The 22,012-nt window shown below is 37.4% G+C and overlaps 1 protein-coding gene across 1 annotated transcript in view; it reads right to left on the reverse strand.

Moving 5' to 3' along the window:
* RSRC1 (arginine and serine rich coiled-coil 1) overlaps nt 1–21,075 on the reverse strand; it is a 511,688-nt gene extending 490,613 nt beyond the window's left edge. The window contains exon 1 of the mRNA XM_037823719.1: nt 20,927–21,075. The gene's annotated coding sequence lies outside the window, so the exon portion shown is untranslated. The remainder of the gene's footprint in view (nt 1–20,926) is intronic.
* Between the last annotated feature and the right edge of the window lie 937 nt (nt 21,076–22,012).

The raw sequence follows: 22,012 nt of genomic DNA on the forward strand, positions 1-22,012 counted from the left end.
TGTTCTTAAGGCAGTTATGTAATTGAATATCCTCGCTCTCAGGAAATGTACATGGAGGTATTGCATGTTCAAGGATCCTGATGTATACAACCTACTCTCAAATATTTAAAAACTATAACTGGATTGGTGGATAGATAGAGTGACATAAGAAATGTGGCAGAAGGTGAAAATTTACGGAACATCACTATTGGGTTGAGGACATATATTGGTGCTCACTGTGTGGATTTTGTATTGTTTTTGGAACTGTCTTGTAAGTTTGCAATTATTTCAAAATAAAAAGTTTTAAGAAAAAAATGAGGCAGAGTATAGAATATTTACAGATAAACAGATATGGAGAGAATTCATGAAAAAAGAAACTGCTCTACAAGAAATGATAAAGGGAATGCTACAGACAGATATGAAAAGACAGGACAGAGAGGATTGGAGAAGAGTGTAGAAATGAAGATTAGCAGTAAGGGCAATAATAGGGTAAAAAGAGAGAAAAAAAATAAGATATGACAGATAAAATCCAAAAGGCAAAATGGTTGAAGAAAGTACTGCATTTATAGCAATAATATTAAATGTTAATGGATTAAACTCCCCAATCAAAAGACATAACATTGGCAGGATGGGTAAAGAAAACAGGATCCATCAATATGCTGTTTTCAAGAGACTCAGTTAAGACCCAAGGAAAAAACCAGATTGAAAGTGAAAAGCTGGAAAAAGATATTTCATGCAAACAACCACCAGAAAAGAGCAGGGGTAGCTATTCTAATATCAGACAAATTAGACTTCAAATGTAAAACAAAAGAGATAAAGAAAGACACGTATTAATAAAAGGGACAGTCCATCAAGAAGACGTAACAATTATAAATATGTATGCACTGAGCCAGAGTGCCCCAAAATACATGAGGCAAACACTGCCAACAACGAAGGGAGAAGTAGATGCTTATACAATAACAGTTGGAGACTTCAATGCACCACTCTCATTAATGGATAGAACATCTAGACAGAGGATCAATAAGAAAATAGATTTTAAATAATACGATAAATGAACTAGACTTAACAGACATTTACTGAACTTTGCACCCAACAACTGCAGGATATAAATGTTTCTCAGGTGCTCATGGATCATTCTCTAGGGTAGACCACATGTTGGGTCACAAAGCAAGTCTCAACAAATTAAAAAAAAAAAAATTGATACCACAGCAAACACCTTCTTGGACCATAATGGAATCAAGTTAGAAATCAATAACAGGCAGAAGGCTGGAAAATTCACAAATATATGGAGGTTAAACAACACACTTTTTAAACAACTAGAGGGTCAAGGAAGAAATTAGAGAAATCTGTAAATATCTTGAGGCAAATGAAAGTGAGAACACAACATATCAAAACTTATGGAATACATTCATATCTGCCGAGCTCTAGCTCTGAGTTTCAGGTGTCTCAGAGATATGCATTTGGGTGTTCTTTTTTCACTTTTATTTTTTATTCTTGTTCTGGTTCTTTCTGATGTAAGGAAAATGTTCCGAGATAGACTGTGGTGATGAACGCATAACTATGTTATCATATTGTGGACAGTGGATTGTATACCATGGATGATTGTATGGTGTGTGAATGTATTTCAATAAAATTGAATTTAATTAAAAAAAAAAAATATATATATACAAAAAAAAAAAAGTCTATTTCAAAACCCAAAAAAAAAACTTATGGAATACAGGAAGTTGGCGGAGTGGTGAGGAGTGGAATCTAGTTATTCCTCTAGTGCAGCTGGTAAACAGCCAATAACTGTATGGAACAGCCGCTTCAGGGACTTCTGTGACCGGTCATGCATCATAACACCAATATGGAATGGGTGGAATGCCTGAGATCACAGCAAAAAAAACTACATTTCCCTGGCCCCAACCAGTCCACACACACCCTACCCCCTGGCATGGCAGACTGTTTTGGAGCTGGTTCCCTAATGGAAAAAGAAACAATCTGTGCTGGGAGCAAGGAGTGGGCCTCAACCTGGCACCAACTGCAGAATTAATTAACAAACTCAGACTCTGAATAAAAATCCCAAGCACAGATAAACCAGGAGCAGGCACAAAAGGAGTCCAGAGGAATCTGTCCAGCAGAGTGGAAGGGGTTGACAAAAAAAAAAAAAAAAAAAAACAGAGACTTTTGGAGTTGGAGGTATTCAGAATACTGGAAAAGGGCTGGGCTCTAAGAAAAAGGGGCACATAGATACAGGACCAAATAGCACTCTGGCTTCCAAACCCAGGGAGCTGGAGTCTGTATCTGAAAAGGGTTTTTTTTTTTTTTTCTTTCTTGCTGTCTTTATCTTTTTAATTTTCAATAGCCCATCAGAGCTCCTGCTACAGCATTGCCCCCAGCCAAGGGTGGAATTAAGAATTAAAATTGTCTGAGAATAACTATTCAGGTGAAAGGGATAATAATAGCCTTTAAATAGCCCATACCAAGACTGAGAAAACTTGGGGCTAGGGAGAGGCTTTGAAAAGGGTGTTCTGATTTTGTTTCCCCCCCCCTTTTTTTTTTCTATTGAAATAACTATTCTAAGTAGCTTATTACAGAAAGCCTCAGATATTTCCAATTGGTCCCTGGATCCAGGCTATTCCTGAGTTGTAATGGTTATCTCTAAATTCTGAGATGCTGAGCTCTTTGTGTATAACCTGGTCGGTCCCTGGAACTTTGGGTATCTGCGTGACACCTGAAACTCAGAGCTAGAGCTCAGCAGCCATGAATGTCAGTATTACTTCATACAGCAACTGTTTAAAAAGCTGAAATACGAGTTCAGACTTCAGTTGGAGAAATGAATGAAGTGGATCTGGTTAGGACTAAGGAAAATCAGGCCAAAGGATAAAGGATGATATTGACTGTGTTTTAAAACTTCAATTTCTCTGTGAGACCAAGGGAAGAGATATTTATTTAGGGCAGGATCTATATTTTCTGCAGCACACTAAATCACTTAACTTGTATGGTCAGTTTATTCAAATACCATAATTACATGGAACTAAAAATAGGAAGTGAGATCTGCTAGGTTAGTGCAGGTTACTGTGAAATTCCAATATATCCCAAAAGTAATATAGGCAGAGAATGAGGATATATTTGCAGGGTCACCCTGGGGAACTAGGGAAAAATGCAGAAATGGACTTCCCCACTTCGGTTATTACTGATATTCTCACTAACATTGAGGACTATCAATTTGATAGGATGAGCCCTCAATCTTGGGGCGTGCCTTTGGGAAGGTTGTTGCTGCAAAAGAGAGGCTAAGCCTACTTATAATTGTGCCTAAAAGTCTCCCCCAGAGAACCTCTTTGTTGCTCAGATGTGGCCCTCTCTCTTTCTCTAAGCCCATGTAGCAGGTGAATGCACTGCCCCCCTCCCTAAGTGGGACATGACTCTCGGGGTATAAATCTTCCTGGCAACATGGGACATGTCTCCCAGGGATGAGCCTGGAGTTGGCATCATGGGATTGAGAAAATCTTCTTCACCAAAAGGGGGAAGCGAAATGAAACAAAATAAAGTTTCAGTGACTGAAAGATTTCAAATGGAGACAAGAGGTCAATCTGGAGGGCATTCTTATACGCTATATAGATATCCCTTTTTAATTTTTAGTGTATTGGAATAGCTACAAGGAAATACCTGAAACTACTTAACTGCAACCCATATTTTTGATTCTTGAAGACAATTACATAACTATGTAGCTTACATGCTGTGACTGTGTGATTTGAAAACCTTGCCACTTACACTCACTTTATACAGTGTATGGACAGATGAGTAGAAAAATAGGGACAAAAGCTAAATGAAAATAGGGTGGGATGGAGGGTGGAATGTTTTGGGTGTTCCTTTTTACTTTTTTTTTTTCTTTCTTTTTTTTTTTGGAGTAAGGAAAATGTTCAAAAGTTGATTCTGGAGAGGTGGGACAAGATGGTGGCATACAGAGGTGTGGAATTTAGTTAAATCCTCTACAACAAATAGTAATTAGCCAGGAATAACTAGTAAATAATCTGGAACAACTGTTGGGGGACATCCATGACTGTTCACACATAATACAACAGTCAGTATTGGGTGGAACGGCTGAGATTGCAGCATAAAAACTGCAAGTAAAAACTACAGACCGGTGCCCCTCCCCCCAGGAATGCAGGCTGAGCTGCAGAACTTCACTCTGGGAGAAAGAAGCAATAGCTCAACCAAGCACCAACTGCAGTTTTAATTTGACAAATCTGGACTACTAAATACAACCTACAGGCACAGATAAGCCCTGAGCAAACAGGAATCTTTAGTTCCTCCTGGGATATGTATATATATTTACACACATATAACTAATTAAAAACAGAGGCTTTTGGAGATAGCTGAGCTCAGAATACTGGAAAACAGCTGTGTCCCCAAAAAGGGGGCACAGAGAACTGGGTACAAACTACGGTCAACTGGCAAAACTGAGGGGCTGGAGACTAGCTCTGCAAAGGATCTTGGGCTCTTTCACTCTTTTCCCTTTTTTTTTTTCTCTCTCATTCTAAGCAGCTCATTAGAAGCCTCAGGAATTTTCCATTGTCAAGGGCTGACCCAGGCAAGAGTGGAATTAAGAAAGTCAGAGAGGCAAAGGAAGAATTCAAGTATAGAAGAGAACTCCCTGGGGGGGTGTATCTTCCCTATGAAAAGGGGGACAGGGCCCAGCTCATATGGCTAGCCTCCCTCTGGGAACTCAGACCCCAGGGCCTGGGGGAAAAAAACAAACCAGAAACAACTCAAGTTTGGCTTCTGACACTCTCAGCCCCTGGCCAGGTCTGGATCCACTGTGAATTAAAGGGACCAAACCTCTTTACACTGATGGGGAGCTGTGGGCTGAGAAGTAATAGGGAGAATAATAGGGAAGAATGGGGGGATGGGATGTTTTGGGTGTTCTTTTCCACTTTAACTTCTATTCTTATCCTTTTTTTGTGTATGGGTAATGAAAATGTTCAAAAATTGAATGTGGTGATGAATGCACAACTATATAATGGTGCTGCGAACAACTGATTGTACACCAGTGATGACTGTATGGTATGTGAATATATCTCAATAAAATTGAATTTTAAAAAATGTTGATTCTGGTGATGAATACACAACTATATGATGGTACTGTGAATGGCTGATTGTTCACTGAAGATGGGATGCAGCAAAGACAGTGCTGAGAGGAAAATTTATTGCCTTAACCACCTATATTTAAAAAGAAGAAAAATTTATTGCCTAAACTGCCTATATTTAAAAAGAAGAACAAAATTCAAGGAATTAATTGCTCACCTGGAGAGTGAAGAACAGCAGAGAAAGAACAGCAAACTAACCCCAAAGCTACCAAAAGGAAAGAAATAACAAAGAAATTGAGAACATGAAAACAACAGAGAGAATCAATAAAACCACAAGTTAGTTCTTTAAGAAGATCCACAAAATCAATGTACCCTTAGCTATGCTGACAAAGAAAAAAGGGAGAGGATGAAAATAAATAAAATCAGAAATGGGACGGGGGACATAACTATTTACCCCACAGAAATAAAGGAGATAATGAGATGATACTATGAACAACTATATGCTAACAAACTAGACAACTTAGATGAAATGGACAACTTCCTAGAAAAGCATGAACAACCAACATTGACTCAAGAAGAAATAGAAGACCTCAACAAACCAAATACAAGTAAAGAGATTACTGAGTCATAAAAAAAAAAGACCCAAAAACAAAAGTCTGGGATCATTTGCTTCACATGTAAATTTTACCAAGCATTCAAGAAAGAATACCAATCCTGATGAAACTCTCCAAAAAAATTGAAGAGGAGTGTGTTCTAGTTTGCTAATGCTCCCAGAACACAAAAACCAGAGATGGATTGGCTTTTATAAAAGGGGGTTTATTTGGTTACAGTTACAGTCTTAAGGCCATGAAGTGTCCAAGGTAACACATCAGCAATCGGGTATCTTCACTGGAGGATGCCCAATGCTGTCCAGAAAACGTCTGTTAGCTGGGAAGTCCCGTGGCTGGCATCGGCTCCAAAGTTCTGGTTTCAAAATGGCTTTCTCCCAGGACATTCCTCTCTAGGCCGCAGTTCCTCCAAAATGTCACTCTTGGTTGCACTTGGGGTATATGTCCTCTCTTAGCTTCTCCAGAGCAAGAGTTTGCTTTCAATGGCCATCTTCAAAATGTCTCTCATCTGCAGTTCCTGTGCTTTCTTCAACGTGTCCCTCTTGGCTGTAGCAGCTTGCTCCTTCTGTCTGATCTTATATAGTGCTCCAGTAATTTAATTCAGACCCACCCTGAATGGGCGGGCCAACACCTCCATGGAAATTATCCAATCAGAGTCATCACCCACAGTTGGATGGGGCACATCTCCATGGAAACACTCAAAGAATTACAATCTAATTAACACTGATAGGTCTGCCCACACAAGATTACATCAAAGATAACGGCATTTGGGAGGACATAATACGTTCAAACTGACACAAGGAGGGAAAGCTACCTAACTCATACTATGAAGCCAACATCACCATAATACCAGAGCCAGGCAAAGATACTGCAAGAAAAGAAAATTACAGACCAATCTCTTTTATGAAAATAGATGTAAATATCCTTAAAAAATATACTTGCAAATCAAATCCAGCAGCACATTAAAAGAATTACACACCATAACCAAGTGGGTTTTATTCCAGGTATGCAAGGGTGGTTCAACATAAGAAAATCAATTAATGTAATAAAACACACCAATAAATTAAAGAGGAAAAACCACATGATCATTATGATTGACGCAGAAAAGGCATTTGAGAAAATTCAGCATCCTTTCTTGATGAAAACACTTCAAAGAATAGAAATAGAAGGAAACTTCTGCAACATAATAAAGGGAATATATGAAAAACCCACAGCTAACAAACTCAATGGGGAAAGACTGAAAGCTTCCCCTCTAAGATCTGCAACAAGACAGAGACACCCACTGTCACTACTGTTATTCAACATTGTGCTGGAAGATCTATGTAGAGCAATTAGACAAGAAAAAGAAATAAAAGTATCCAAATTGGAAAGGAAGAAGTAAAACTTTCACTGTTTGCAGATGACACGATCCTATATGTAGAAAATCTCAAAAAAATCTACAGTAAAGCTACTAGAGCTAATAAACAATTACAGCAAAGTGGCAGGATACAAGATCAACACAAAAAAATCAGTTGTGATTCTATACACTAGTAATGAGCACTCTGAGGAGGCAATGAAGAAAAAAATTCCATTTACAATAGCAACCAAAAGAATCAAACATTTAGGAATAAATTTAACCAAGGACATAAACAAACTATACACAGAAAACAACAAAACACTGCTAAAGCAAATCAAGGAAGCTCTAAATAAATGGAAGGATATACTGTGTTCATGGACTGGAAAACTAAATATAGTTAAGATGTCAATTCTACCCAAATTGATTTACGGATTCAATGCAGTACCCATTAAAATTCCAACAATTTACTTTGTGGAAACAGAAAACTTATAATTAAATTTATTTGGAAGGGCAGGGTGACCTCAAAATATCTTCAGAAAGAAAAATGAAGTGAGAGGTCTTACATACAATATCTGACTTTAAAGTGTATTATAAAGCTACAATGATCAAAACAGCATGGTACTGGCATAAAGATAGATATACTGACCAATGGAATCAAATTGAGTGTTCAGAAATAGACCCTGTCATCTACGGACAAATGATCTTTGATAAGGCAGTCAAGTCAACACAACTGGAACAGAGCAGCCTCTTCAACAAATGGTGCTTGGAGAACTGGATATCTATAGCCAATAGAATGAAAGAGGACCCCTATCTCACACCTTACACCAAAATTAACTCGAAATGGATCAAAGACCTAAAGATTAGAGCTAAGACTATCAAACCATTAGAAGAAAATGTACAGAAATATCTTAAAGATATTGTGATCCAATGTGGTTCCCTAGACCTTACACCCAAAGCAAGAGCATTGAAAGAAACAGACAAATGGAATCTCCTCAAAATTGAACACTTTTGTGCTTCAAAGGACTTTGTCAGGAAAGTAAAAAGGCCAGCCTATGCAATGGAAGACAATAGCTAGAAACCACATATCAGATAAGGGCTTAATACCCAGAATATTTAAAGAGACCCTACAACTCAACAACAGAAAGACAAACAACCCAATTAAAAAATGGGCAAAAGACATGGAATGACACTTTTCCAAAGAGGAAATACAAATGGCTCAAAAACACATGAAAAGATGCTCAACTTCACTAGCTATTAGGGAAATGCAAATCAAAACCACAATGAGATTATCATCTCACACCTACTAGAATGGCCATTATTAAAAAAAAAAAAAACAGAAAACTACAAGTGCTGGATAGGAAGTAGAGAAAGAGGTACACTTATTCACTGTTGGTGGGAATGTAGAGCGTTGCAACCACTCTGGAAGGCAGTTTGGCAGCTCCTCAGGAAGTTAACTATAGAATTGCCGTATGATCCAGAAATCCCATTACTAGGTATATACTCAGAAGAACTGAAGGCAGGGACACAAACGGACATTTGTACAGCTACATTTATAGTAGCATTATTCATGATCACCAAGAGATGGAAACACCCCAAGTCTCCATCAATGGACACGCAAATAAACAAACTGTCGTATATACATACGATGGAATATTACGCAGTTGTAAGAAGGAATAAAGTTATGATGCATACAACAGTCTGGATGAACCCTGAGGTCATTATGTTGAGCAAAATTAGCCAGAAACAAAACAAATACTGTATGCTCTCACTAATATGAACTAACTATAATGAGCAAACTTTGAGCACTAAAATTAAGAACACAGGTTATCAGAAGATAGAAAGAGGTGAAGATGCATTTGATGCTGAAGGAGTACAGAATGTACAACAGGATTGACAGTAAAGATCCAGAAATGGATAGCACCATACTATCTGATGGTAGCATAATACTGTAAGTATAATGAACAAAGCTGAGTGCAAGTCTAGTTGAAAGAGGAAAGCTAGGGGCATATATGACACCAGAAGTATAGATACAGGATTAAAACAGGGACTATATAACTTAGCCAAACCTCGAGTAAACAATGATGGTGATTAAATGTACAAATATAAGCAAGTTTTTACATGAAGGAGAAAAAATGAATGTTACCATTGTAAGGTATTGAAAATGGGATGGTATACAGAAAAAAATACAATCAATGCAAACTAGGGTCTATAGTTAACAGTAACAGTGTAATATTCTTCCATTAATTGTTACAAAGGCAATATACCAAAGCTAAATGTCAATAAGCGAGGTATATAATGGAGGAATATAGGATTTTTGTTGTTGATGTGACTGTCATTTTTATTTTTTATTATTATTCTTTAATTTTTTCCCTCTTCTTTCCTTGTGGAAGAAATGGAAATGTTATCGTATAGATTGTGGTGGTGAATGCATAACTATGTGATTATACTGGCAGCCACTGATAGCTCACTTAGAATGGACTGCATGGTAGGTGAATGAACTGGTTAAAAAATAAGCAAAAAGACACAAGTGCTGGAGAAGATGTGAGGAACCAGATATACCTATTTGCTGTTGGTAGGTGTTCTAGTTTGCTAATGCTGCCAGAATGCAGAACACCAGAGATGGATTGGCTTTTATAAAAGGGGGTTTATTTGGTTACACAATTAGTCTTAAGGCTATAAAGTGTCCAAGGTAACACATCAACAATTGGGTACCTTCACTGGAAGATGGCCAATGGCGTCTAGAAAACTTCTGTTAGTTGGGAAGGCACGTGGCCACAATCTGCTCCAAGTTCTGGTTTCAAAATGGCTTTCTCTCAGGATGTTCCTCTCTAGGCTGCAGTTCCTCAAAAATGTCACTCTTAGTTGCTCTTGGGGCATTTGTCCTCTCTTAGCTTCTCGGAGCAAGAGTCTGCTTTCAACGGCCATCTTCAAACTGTCTCTCATCTGCAGCTACTCTCTCAGCTTCTGTGCATTCTTCAACGTGCCCCTCTTGGCTGTAGCTCCTCTTCAAAATGTCACTTACAGCTGCACTGAGTTCCTTCTGTTTGTCAGCTCATTTATGTGGCTCCAGTGATTTAATTTAGACCCACCCTGAATGGGTTGGGTAACACCTCCATGGAAATTATCCAGAGTCATAACCCACAGTTGGGTGGGGCACATCTCCACAGAAACACTCAAAGGATTCCAATCTAATCTGCACTAAAACTTCTGCCCCACAAGATTGCATCAAAGAATATGGCTTTTTCTGGGAGACATAATGCATTCAAACTGGCACAGTAGGAAAGCAGAATGGTGCAGTCCCTCTGGAGGACAGTGTGGTGGTTCCACAGGAAGCTGGGTGTAGGGTTGCCATATGACCCTGCAATTCCATTATATGGTGTATACTTGGAAGAACTAAAATCAGGGACATAAATAGACATTTGCACACTGATGTTTATGGCGGCATTATTCCTGATTTGCAGTGGGTGGAGGTCACCTAAGGGTATGTCAATGGATGAACAGAAGTGAGAACTGTGTATACATACAAGGGAATACTGAGTGGCTACAAGAAGGACTGAAGTGATGAGGCATAATCACTAGGTGAATGAATCTTGAGGACATTATGCTGAGTGAAATAAGCCAAAAATGAAGGGACAAATATTATAAGTCCTCACTAATATAAAATAACTATAATGAGCAAATGCTGAGAACTGCATTTGAAAGCATAGGTTATCCAAGGATAGAAGGAGGGCAGAGATTGGGCAACTGATGATTAAGGAGTACAGAATGTTCAATCAAGCTTACTGTATAGGTTCCTAGATTATACAATATTACAGCAGTCACATCTATTCCTGAGTTTTAACTGTTATTTCTAAATTCTGAGATGCTGAACACTTTGTGTATAACCTGGTACTTCCTTGGAAATTTGGGTATATGTGTGACACCTGAGACACAGAGTTAGAATTCTGCAGCTCTGAAATTCAGCATTACTCCTTACAGCAACTGTTAAAGAAGCTGAAAAAGAGATCAGCCTACAATTAGAGGTATGAATGTAATGGACTAGTTAGGACTAACATAAATTAACAAATAGGGTAAAGGATGATGTTGACTGTATTTTTAAACTCCAACTTCTGTGTGAGACCAAAGGAAAAGAGATTTACTTGGTACAAAATTTATATTTTCTGTAGCACAGTATCTAATTTAACCTATCTGGTCAGTTTATTTAAACAATATAGTTACATGGAACCTAGAATAGGGAATTAGTTCTTATTATTCTTTATAGGCTAATGTAATACCCCAATACATCCCAGAATATTTTGGGCAGAAAATAAAAAAGTATTTGCGAAATCCCCTTGAGGGAGTGAAGGAAAATGTGGAACTATTAAAATTCCCCACCTGGGGAATTCCTGCTATTCTCTTAAGCAATGGGGACTCCCAATTTATTAAGCCAAACCCTCAATCTAGAGGCTTTCCCTTATGAAACCTCTCCAGTGGTGAAGCTAAGCCTACTTATAACTATGCCTAAGAGTCACCCCCAGAGATCCTCTTTTGTTGCTCAGATGTGGCCTGTATATTTAAGCCAACATTGTAAATTAACTCACTACCCTCCCCCAACATGGGAAATGACTCCCAGGGGTGTAAGTCTCTCTGGCAACATGGGACATGACACCCAGGGATGAGCCTGGCCCTGGCATCATGGGATTGAGAATGCATTCTTGACCAAAAGGGGGAAAAGAAATATAACAAAATAAAGTTTCAGTGCTAAGAGATTTCAAATAAGAGTCAAGAGATCATTCTGGAGGTTATTCTTATGCATTATATAGATATTCTTTTTTAGTTTCAAGTGAATTAGAATAGCTAGAAAGCAATACCTGAAACGGTTGAACTGTAATGCAGTAGCCTTGATTCTCAATGATGTTGTATAACTGTATAACTTTTATTGTGTGACCATGTGATTGTGAAAACCTTGTGACTGACACTCCCTGGATCCAACGTATGGGCAGATGAGTAACAAAAAACAGACAAAAATATATATATAAATAATGGGGGGGGTAAGGGATATGGGATATTTTCAGTGTCCTTTTTAATGTATTTTTTATTTTTTTATTTTTTTGGGGGGGAGTAATAAAAACATTCTAAAATTAATTGTTGTGATGAATGCACAACTACATGATAATACTGTGAGCCACTGATCATATACTTTGGATGGATTATATAGTGTGTGAATAGATCTCAATAAAATTGCAGTTAAAAAAAAAACTATCTATACCCACTATAATTTAATAAAATAGATACATAGGAAAAAGAACAAAAATTTTTTTTAAATTGATAATATTTAAATGATAAAACCGGGTGACATTTTTCTTTTTTTTTTTAAACTATTTTCTATTGGCTATGGTAGTGTTTGTACATTCAGTACAAAGAGGGAAAAGAACATACAGGAATAGAATCTAAGGTTTTTATATTAAGGGGTTAACTAGTATTATAAGAAGTCTACTTGTCTTACTTTAAAGTTAAGTCTTCAGATTCTAATATGCAATCATTTTTTTACAAAAATAGTTATCTATCTTTCAATGTCATATAAAAGCAGGATTCATTCTATGTAATGATTTGTATCAGATAAAAAATCTCAAATTAATGATAAATAAAATATAATTTATATGAACAAAGTAAAATATAATTTCTATTAAACAAAGTAATATGTTAAATTACTGCTTTGTTTGCAGAATCATCAGGTGAGCCAATCCCTCACTTACCCCAATGCAATATCTCCAACACCAGCTGAAAATCACTGTTAGGGCTCAATTTAAAACTTTAAGCTACTTAACTAAAGCAAGAATTAAAGATTTTAAATATAGTTCTGGGCCTCCAAAGTATTCACTTTTCTAACATTGTACAGCTTAACAAAACATTGGGAAGACTTGGTTTTGAAACTTTAAATGAATCACTAACATATCTAACCAGTTTCATCACTATAAAATGAAACTGCACTGTATAAAAACATCATAATGCTTTTCAGCTTTAAAATACTATTTTATTTACAACAGCATCTAAAATAATAAAACAATTAAGTTATCCTTGGTTAAATAAATTAAACCAAGGAAGTGAAAAACTTCTACACTGAAAAGTACATAACACTTCTGAAAGAAATTAAAGAAGTCCTAAATAAATGACAAGATATTGGTGTTTATGGATTGGAAGACTTAATATTATTAAGATGTCACTAGTACCCAAAGCAATCTACAAATTCAGTGCAGTTCCTATGAAAATTCCAGAAGCCTTTCTTACAGAAATGGAAAAGCTGACCCTCAAATCCATATGGAATTGCCAGGTATCCAAAATAGAAAACACAATCTTGAAAAAAGAGAAAAAGTTGGAGGACTCACATTTCCTGATTTTAAAACTTACCACAAATCTACAGTAACAAAAACAGTGTGGTAATGGAATAGGGAGAGAAATACAAACCAGTGGAATGGAATTGAGAGTCCAGAAATAAACCCACACATCTATGGCCAGCTGATTTTCAACAAAGATGCCAAGTCCATTCAATGGAGAAAGAATAGTCTCTCTAATAAACGGAAATCCACATGCAAAAGAACGAATTTGGACCTCCTACCTCTTACCATACACAAAATTTAATTCAACATGGATCAAAAAATCTAAGAGATAATACTACAAAACTCTTGCTCAAAAAACATGAGGAAATATCTTCAGGACCTTGTATTAGACAATGGATTCCTAGATTTTACAAAAAAAAATAGATAAATTGGACTTCATTACAATTTAAAACTTTGTGCATCAAGGGACATTACCAACAAAGTGGAAAGATAACCTGCAGAATGGAAGAAAATATTTAGAAACCCTATATCTGATAAAGGTTTAATAAACAGAGATATATAAAGAACTCCTACAGCTCAAAAACAAAAAGACAACCCAATTTTAAAATGGACAAAGGATTTTAACAGACATTTCTCCAAAGATGATAGACAAATGGTCAATAAGCATATGAAAAGAAGCTCAACATCAGTAACCTCAGAGAAATGTAAATCAAAACCACAATGAGATACAACTTCACAGACACTGGAATGGCCACTATTTTAACAAAAAAGAAGAAAATAAATGTTGGCAAGGATGCAGAGAAATAGGAACCTTTATACATTGTTGATGGGACTGTAAAATGGTGCAGCTACTGTGGAAAAGTTTGGCATTCCTCAGAAAGTTAATTATAGAATTACCTTACCATCTGGCAATCCACTTCTAGGTATACACCCAAAAGAACTGAAAAGAAGAGACTCAGATACTTCTATACTAGTGTTCAAAGCAGCATTATTCACAATAGACAAAAGATGGAAGCAACCCAAGCATCTATCAACAGAAGAATGGGTTTATCTGCAAAATGGAATATTTTTCAGCAAAAAAAAAATGAGTTTCTGATAAATGCTACAAGACAGATGAACTTGAAGACATCATGTTGAGTGAAATAAGCCAGAAACAAAAGGACAAAAATTGTATGATTTTTCTTATATGTAATACTTGGAATAAGTAAATTCATAGAGACAGAAAGCAAAATAGTGGTTACCAGGGGTGGGGGCTGAGGGAATGGGGAATTACTGCTTAATGGATATAATGTTTCTTTTTGGGATGATAAAAATGTTCTGAAAATACCTTGTGGTAAAAGTTACACAATATAATCAGTGAACTTAATGTCACAGAATTGTTCACTTAATAGCTAAAATGAATCTGATGTTATGTATATTTTCCTAAAATAAAAGTTTAAAAGTTTTAACATGCCTTTCATACAAGTCCCTAAAGAAGAAATTATTATACATCCATGTATATTTAATTATGTTTGCATGCATATATGTATACATAATGGCATATATATACACACACACATATATACATATAAAATAGCAAATATGCACATATACATACATACATATACACACAGCTCCATTAAGGAATATATATATGTGTGTGTGTGTGTGTGTATATATTCACTAAGTATTACGTACACAAATGAGCAATAATGATAATCTAACTTTTTTTTTTTTAATTTCCTGGCTTTTTCTTCTTGTTTTCACCTTTAAGCACTTAAGAATTTTCTTTACCCACAAATAACCATTTAAATTAAGGCGAGTTTTCACTACTTGCTTATTATCTAGTTAAAAAGATACTAAAATGACAGTAGAGGAATAAAAAAGTACAAATACACAAGGATACGGGCCTAGAAGAGAAAACAACAGGAACGGCAGACAAGATCTATCAACAAATTTTTAGCAAATGAAAAACAGATGGAGGATTTAGAGCTAAGAAAGCTGAATACCAGAAAACTATAGAGAATTCCAACAAGAGTAAAGCCAATTCACATGGCAAAAATCTTAAAGGATCAGGATTTTGAGACACCAGATACCACAGCAGGCACAGTGAGGCATGGAACTAAAAACAGGGGGAATTGGTTGAAAGTCTGTAAAAATAGCCATCGCCTGGGTCCCCTCCCCCAACCTACCCAACCAGGTGACTACTATTCCCCAATCCCATCAGGAGAGGACTTTTATTTTGGAAAAACAAGGACTCAATTAAGCACCTGGTCCAGGGGCACAGTAAAAGAGGGCAAAGAGCCACCAAACTAAAAGTTAAAGGGATTAAGCAAAAGTTTCCAATCTAATAGTAAAGGCTGTAGTCCTCTGTGTACTTGGATCCAAGAATTCTGGCAGCCAGTTGTATATTCCAGAAAGGAAACTGGAGGATTCTTCTCTGCAAAAACTGAGAAAAGATGTAGGTATTTGAGGCTTTCCCCCAAAGAAAAGGCCAGGTCCTCACCCAGTGAAGCTCACCAGTGGGTGACAGGCCCGAACCTTAAACACAGAGTTTCTGTAAACTTTTTAGTGAATATACAACAAAAGATAACCAAACATGTGATGAAAGCCTTCATCATAAAAGAGAGAAACCAAAACAGAAAAAAAGGCAACTCTGAGTAAACTGGGAACGTGCAGAAGAAAACTTCGAGAAAAAAGAAAATCAGTTAATAACTTCAGAAACAGAGGATCCAGCAAGCAAGAATAAGAGAAACACACAGAGAACAGGAAAGAGAGTGTGAAATTTAAACTAATGATAAACAATGCTTTAAAAGAATAAAATAGGGTTGGAGGATAAGGTCAAATGACTCAAAGAAAGAAAGAGACAAAGATGAAATATAGAGGTAAAAGAGGATCATTCCAAAAGTCCAGCATCCAACTGATATACATTCCATAAAAATAGAACTGAGGAAAAAAGAGGAAGGAAAATTACCCAAAAATAATTCAAAGAATGTCCAGAATTAAAAGACATGAATTTCTAATAATCTCTAGGACAATGAATTAAAAAAAAAAAAATACAACAGGCATATCACATAAAAATTTAGACACCAAAAATATAAAGATCCTAAAAACCTCTAAAAAGAAAAAAATCAGGGCACAGGGGTGGGGTGGGGGGGGTGGCTGTCACTATAAAAGCCATAGTGCTTTTAAACAGCATCACCTTCAAAAATATGACTGAAAATTATTTTTAACCTAGAATCTATATCTAGCCAAATCACTTTTCTAGTATGAGATTAGAAAAAAGACATTTTCAGACATGCAAGGTCTCAAAAATTATACCTCACACTCACTCTTTTTTCAAGAAGCTACTGGAGGCCGTGTTCCACCAAAAGGAGAGAGTAAACCAACAAAGTCCCTGATTCAGAAAATAAAAGATCTAACAATGCACACGGGTAAAGAAAAATCCTAGGATGACTGCAGGTCTAGCGAACAACCAGTCCAATGCCTCCTCTGGGCCAGGAACTGTTCTAGGTGTAAGGGATAATACGTCAGTGAACAAGAGACAAAAATTCTTGCCTTCAAGGAGCTTACAATCTAGCAGACCAGAGTCCTCAAAATGGGGCCTAAATACCCTGGGGGTCCCTGGAGTCCCTTTCAGGGAGTTCAAGAGGTCAGAACAATTTTCATTATAAACTAAAACATTTGCCTTTTTCACTGTGTGAAAAAGCAAGGGTGGGCAAAATTGCTGGTGCCTTAGCACAAATCAAGGCAGTAGTCACTGCATGTTTCACTACCACAGACACAGTTTTAAAAAAAAAAGGCACTTTCACTTAACAATATCCTTGATGAAGCAGTAAAAAATCATTAATTTTATTAAATTTCAACACTTGCATACACATCTTTTTAATATTCTGTGATGAAATAGGAAATACCCATAACTTCTGTCACATAACTGATGGCTATTTAAAAAAAAAGTATTTTTGCAATTGAAAATGCTGCTTTCATCATGGAACATGATTTTTGTTTTAAAGAAATGACAAACTGATTATTCAGACTTAGGTAATTGGCAGACATTTTCTCAAAAATGAATGAGGGGAGACTTTCACTTCAAGAAAAACTGATAATATTTGGAATTTTATTGATAAATTTTGAGCCTTCATGCAAAAATTAGAATTTTGGATAACTTGTATCTGCCACCATGAGACTGACAGCTTCCCAGTACTTAATGAGATCAATGATGACATTAGGAAATGTCAGAAGATAAGCACAACTCAGTGAATCAATATTTCCAATTAGCCAATGCAGATTGTCCCAAATTCATGCATGGGTAAAAGAGCCACTCATAGTGCAAGACAAACCAATAGATTAATGTAACAGAGTAAGAAAAGGTCATTGGCAATGGTTTCAAATACTACGTTGCAACCAACTTTTAAGAAACTACCACTTGTCAAGTTTTGGTGTAGCAGCAAATAAGTAATTATTTGAAAAGGCTATTAAAATATGACCTTTTCCAACAACGTATCTGTATGAAGACAGATTTTCTTCACATGCTTTGCTCAAAACAATTCATGGTAATAGATTGAATGCAGAAGCAGATTTAAGAATCAGCTGTCTTCTATTAGGTCAAACATTAGGGCTTTGCAAAAATGCAAAACAATACCACTTTCCCACTAAATTTTTTTCTTCTGTAAAATATATTTTTACATCAAATATTTTATATCTCTATGTAATGAGTTTATTATTGTTATCTTAGTGAACTAATAAACAAATATTTCAAAATGTTCTGTTTTCATTTCTAATAAGGTAAATATTAATCAAGGTAAAACCCACAAAAAGAAAAGTTCCAGGTGTCCTCAATAATTTTAAGAGAGTAAAGGGATCCTAAAACTAAAAAGTTTGAGAACCACTGCTCTAAGATACCTACAGTCATTTCCATTCTCCATTTCTGTCCTGCTTATAAAAAAGAAGAAAAAAAGAAGGAACACACATGTAATCACGAATCTTATTAGTGACCAAAACATGGGGGAGGACAGAGGCTGAGTATAAATTTTTCTTTATTATAATTCCAAACAACATAATTCACCTGTAATAGAAGACTGATTACATTTAACCAAGAAAAGTTAATGAGAGAAACAAAATCTTTCCTTAGAGGTACCAATTTTAAAAAAGGTGAAAATCAGTCACAAAGCTATAAATATTTCCTTAAGTAGTATATTTACATTCAGAAAAATTACAATGAATTAATCTTAATAACAGAAAGCACCGATTTTTAAGAACAATTGTTCAGTCTTTCTATAAGTGGAAGGGATAACACAGGGGCAGAATAACTCCTACAGTTCTTGGTTTTCTGCTGGTTATAGTCTCAGAGCTGCAAATTTCACCCAACTACTCCCACTATAGAATTGAAGTCAGAGCAGGTAATGTCTAAGGTAGGGTATCAATTTACAAAAACATAAAGTTTAGGTGGCTGGTTGAAGATATGGAGCCAAGATGTTGTCATTCAAGAAAAGAGAAGAAGTCAAAGGCATATACAGGTAATTCCTCTGTGTGGCAAGCCATGGCCTGAGCAAAACAGGCCTGCAGATCTTTGGTGCACAGCAGTCTGCATGACCAAGGCAGCTAAATGTTTAACCTATTGTCTTTGTAAACCAGTAAGGAGAAAAAGGGTAAACTGACCTTCAAATGTAACTTTATGGGAAGCAGGCAGGAAATGAGAGACTCTTATTCTCACAAAAAGAGCAAAATGTAATTGTTCAGGTGTTATTCTAGTCCTTCCTGCACCACCCCTCAGGTCAAAGTGACCTGTTCCTGCATCTATGCTCCCCCCACCCTTAGGAATGTCTTTGTCTAAAACCCATATAAAAGGGCTTGCTGTTCTCTGAATCCCGTAGCAGATATTCCGTGCAAAAGTGGTACCTGCCCAGGGAGAGAAAAGCCATTTAAATTCTGCCTCCCTGTGAGTAAGCCCTAAATAAAGTTCATATTTCAGCAGGTGCTGGGCATTTTCTTTGGTCTTTTGACTGGTAAAGTCCCCTCAGGCTGTGACACTCTGTCTAGTTATTAACAAGGGTACAGGAAGCGATTATCTTTTTAAGATTACAGGTAGTCAGTTTGAGAGAACAAAGATTCCTAGAAAGCATGATGGTTTATAATTACTTCTCCACTACTCATTCACCAGTATATCAAAATATAATTTTCTAGATCTTGAATACTCAGGGGGAAAAAAATGAAAAAGAACAGTCATTTCAACAGGAAATCCCCATCAAAAAGGTGGAGAAAGCAAAAATGGGGGTAACACTATTGAGTATAGGAAGAAATCCACAAGTGTAGAATCATGCAAGGGAAGGTAAATTTCGAGTAAACAAAGCAAAACTCACAGAGATAATTCTGAAACAATCCTCTCATGACAACCAAAAATTTATTGATCAGTATTTCTCTCTTATATAGTGAAAATATATCTATGCATCTATTATAACAATACTATTACAGGTTTCCAATTCATAACACAACGGTGTTTGTTGAGCCTCGTCTAGTTGATAAGGCCAATTAAGAGGAAGGTGCCAGCTGCCTTTACCTTTTTCAGATTCCAACATTTTTAGTCCTCTTAATTAACAACATAAAGTGCCATCACAGAAATCACCTTTGCCTGCAAAGAAAGTGTTTATAGACTCTAGGACCAGAGGGGCTCTCAAAGGATACCTCATTTCCCCACCAGTCACATCTGCTGAAATCCTTAAACCTCAGAACTCTGCCTATCTTTCACTTAGAGCTTTTACATCCAGGTTCAAAGATGACAACTCGAATATTTAAAAGTGTGACCACACATGTGAGGTTAACACCTAGGTGTTGAAACACAATCGGGTTACTGCTAATTCTGGTAAACCTTTTTTTATTTATTTTTTATTTTTTTAGGTTTTCAGTGTGCCTCTGAGAAATTATTTTAAGGTAGACCCAAAATCAAAAACAGGAAACATGCGTAATGCCGCACTATAACCTCTCACCAAAGCAAACAGTTTAAAGCTAGTCATAGCGCTCTTGTCCATGACCACATGTCCAGAAGTCAAGTAAATATAGCGAGTGTTTAGGCAAGTATGTTTCAAAGATTATTATTTCACCCTGCACCACCTCCTCTGTCGGCAAACGAATATGAGCCGAGAACGGTCGGGTGGAGTTTGAAAGGGAAATGGAATCTAAGGTAAAGACAACAGAGTGGATAGGTCAGAGTGCACCAGGATGCAGCACCACCACCACCACCACCACCCGCCACCTACACTCTACCTACAGCTAGTGACGAAATGCTGGACACATTTTGCAAGATGAGCCAAGAAACCCAAAAGCAGAGATAATGGACCAGGGACTAAGAGGAGGGAGAGCCCGGATACCTCTCCCACACTACCTCCAGACCCAGGGCCAAGCCCGAGGCCTGCAGCCGCCCACCATCCTCCAGCCCGGAGCCGCGACACGGAGGGTCAAGCTCCTCCAGGTGCCGGACGCATGCGCAAGGCGTCGCTCCGCACGCCGCGGGGCCTCCGCCCACCGCTCGGCGGCTCGAAGCCACCGATCGCGACAGGCTCCACGCTCCTCACCGCGAGCAGGGCCTCAGAGCCCTACCGCAGTGACCGCTGTCCCCCCCCAGGCCCTAGACACGGGCATCACCTGGGTCAAGGCCTTCGGGCTTATAACACCTGCTGACGTGCAAGAGCCGCGGACCTGGAAGCGTTTCTTCAGATTAGGGAGCCGCCGGCGTCCACCGAACTTGCTTCAGTTTAAGCTCAGCGCCTTCCTGGTTCCAGCGCCAGGCAGCGTCAGCTGAGCTTTCGAGTGCATCGATGGAGGCTGCCAGGAGATAGGAGTGCCGAGGGAATAGATGGTCACGCCGCCAGTTTTTTGTTTGGTTGTTTCTTTTGAGTGTTTGTTTGATTATTTCACTTTCGTGTTACCAAGAAGCAATAAAAGTGGGGACTGGAGAGTTTTATTGCCCTGGTAATCGTTGTTATTGTCACAGATAATCATTAAACAAAACTGCATTGCATTGTAGGAAGTTATGTTTAAAACACACGTATGAAAATTGGTTATATCATGCTGAAGGGAGGGGAAATTCGCCCAATAATAATAAATCATGGGAGTGTGTTTGTGGGAGTTGTGTGTAATTCTATTGAAATGATTTATTTGCCAAAGTACATTAAAAGTTGGTGTTTTCCTCTTCCCTGGAGGTGAAAGCACAGGTTGGGTGCAAATTGGTTCCTCACTGGTTGGTAGAGGAATGGAACCAGCCTTCCCAAGACGGGGACAGGCGGTTTCTTCTGAAGAAAAATTAAATTTAGAGTTTTTTTTTTTTTACACCGATAGGAATTAAAGCGATTTAGCATTTCCTTTGAAATACCGTATTACTTATTTTTCCTTGCATGAAAATCATTTTTTTTCTCTATTTGTTATGAGTAAAGCAAAACTAAGAAGATAAACAGACTGTCAGCCCTAGTTTGGGATAACTGCAAGTTATAGCCACCTAAGCCACAGTATTCTGCAGACCTTTGGGAATGTGAAAATCGCCTCCACAATATATTTCTGGTAAACGATTGTATCTTAAATAGCCAGTTTTTAGAGACTCTTTTAAAACTGAACTACAACGCTGCGTGTTTACTTTAAATAATTCAAGCGCTGGAGGAACCCTGGAGGTCCTGAATTGATTGGAACTTGTATATCTGTCCGAAGGTGGTCAGCTGTGTTTTACTCTCAATGCTT

Source organism: Choloepus didactylus, chromosome 1, assembly GCF_015220235.1.
Source record: "Choloepus didactylus isolate mChoDid1 chromosome 1, mChoDid1.pri, whole genome shotgun sequence".
NCBI classification, from domain to species: domain Eukaryota; kingdom Metazoa; phylum Chordata; class Mammalia; order Pilosa; family Megalonychidae; genus Choloepus; species Choloepus didactylus.